General features: G+C 53.8%; 1 long non-coding RNA gene across 1 annotated transcript; it reads right to left on the bottom strand.

The window, feature by feature from the left end:
- Positions 1 to 576: 576 nt before the first annotated feature.
- On the bottom strand, positions 577 to 1,838 carry LOC107150001. The gene is made up of 2 exons (XR_001504510.1): positions 1,128 to 1,838; positions 577 to 1,023 (listed from the first exon to the last, which is right to left on the bottom strand). It is a non-coding gene; the product is annotated as an uncharacterized LOC107150001 (long non-coding RNA).
- Positions 1,839 to 1,844: the final 6 nt, after the last annotated feature.

Here is a 1,844-nt window from a genome sequence, read left to right as displayed (position 1 = left end):
TGGGGGGGAAGGGCCTTTGAGTCTTCGCCTTCTGATCTTTGAGTACTGTAACGTCTGGGGTGTGCCAATAAGGAGCAATGAATGTGGGAGTCATACCCACAAACTGCACTGTAGTACTTGATAGTCAAGAAGCATCAGGCTCCTATCGGAAGAACAGGGTAGAAATCAGACGAGACAGATTGCACTGCTCAAGTTTCCTAGACTTCTGTCAGTTGGAAAGGCTGTCCCCAGTGGTAGCAAGTCCTCTGTCACTAAAGCTAAGCAAGTATATTTCAAGAAGGTTGTCAAGGGCATTCCTTTGCCTGGGGCAAGGTTAAAGAAGATGCTACCTATGAACCCTTCCAACCCAAAAGGTCCTCTGCAATAGAGCTGCATGGTTAGCAGCAAATCAAAACTCTCAGAGTGCTTAGGATGGACCAGGCAGAGCTCTGAGCAGGTGCATTCTGAAATGGCACGATAACCTCATGCTGCCTGTGGGCAGCTGCTTAAATACAACTCATCCAGTCCAGGAAACAATCCTACGCAGCAGGTGGTGTTGGATTTACAGAGAGGGAAAGGCAAGCTCTCTAGGCCAAGTGAGCAAAAGGAGGATCACACCTTTTTATTACAATAACTATTGAGGGTTTTCCCAATAGGCCAATGTGCTACACCATTTCTATGGATTTAATACTTAAAACAACAGCAAAGAGGAGTTATACTGCATAGTCTCATGAAGTAAACTGAGGCACAGACAGGCTAAATAACTGAATAGGTAAAGAACAATGAAAGGTAAGAGGAAATGGGTCAGGCTAGGTCATCCCTGGGAAAAATGGGAAGTAGGTAAGGTCAGGCCCCAACCACTTGTCCTCCCTCCTCCCAGATCCTGGCCAATTCCACCCTGCAACCTGGGGTGTGGCAGACACTTGCCTCTGGGGCCCCTTCCCCATTGGAATCCCCAGTCCTTCCCACAAGATGGTATTTGTCTTTGCGGGCTGGCTTCCAAGGAAAAGCAAGCATTCAGGGTCCAGAATTTATGGGCTGGGGCTGCAGTGGAGGAAGGGAAGGAGTTTAGAAGAAGGGAGGCTTTTAGAAGAGATTAAGGACCCCTCCAAGGCACTCCCAGTCCCTCCCACCCAAGGGGTCCTCACCTGCAGCTGTCCCCCAATCTCTGCCTGCACAAGATCCGCCCAACTCTTCTGTTGGGCTTAGAACTGAGGCCCTGGGAGATGAGGTCACAAGGCTAGAGGAGGCAGCGGCAAGGTGTCCATCATGAAACAGACCCGGGACTTTCAAACCGCAAAGCAGGGAATGGATCCCCGAGACGCGCTCACGGACCATGGCACCCAAAAAGATTCCAAAAGGCTTTCCAAGGAATCTGCCTCAACAAACTTGAAGCTTCCTGGGCGTCCTCTGGGATGGATCGGGCGACAGGTTTCTCTGTGGAGCGCAACCCTAAAGCCTGAGATTGCAAGGTGGGGGCAGGCGAGGGGGAGGTGAAATCAGACGCTAGGGAGCCCTCTGGGAAGTCGGTTCCCAAACCTTTCAGCTTTATGCGCTCAAAGCTGTGTCCCCCGCTCCAGGGCCCTGCAAGATCATACCCACCGGGTGCACCCTGGACCCTCCCCAGCCACTAGGCTCGGCAAAGTCCCGTCCAAAGGTCACTGCCTCAGGCCCGGCCAGTTCAGCGGGGGAGGGGATCCTGGTGGGCCCTCTGTTCCGGCAAGCGGATCAGCTGAAATTGCGGATCGCCTGAAATTGCGGGGGCCTTGGGCCCCTCATCCCGAGCTCGGAGGGACCCCAGGATCGAGGGCGCGCCCCGGGGCTCAGGCGGAGCTGTGGTGCTGCAGGCTGGCGGGGCCCTGGCC

The sequence above is a fragment of the Marmota marmota genome, unplaced genomic scaffold, assembly GCF_001458135.2.
Source record: "Marmota marmota marmota unplaced genomic scaffold, marMar, whole genome shotgun sequence".
Classification (NCBI taxonomy): domain Eukaryota; kingdom Metazoa; phylum Chordata; class Mammalia; order Rodentia; family Sciuridae; genus Marmota; species Marmota marmota.
This window is presented reverse-complemented; position numbering and strand designations above follow the sequence as displayed.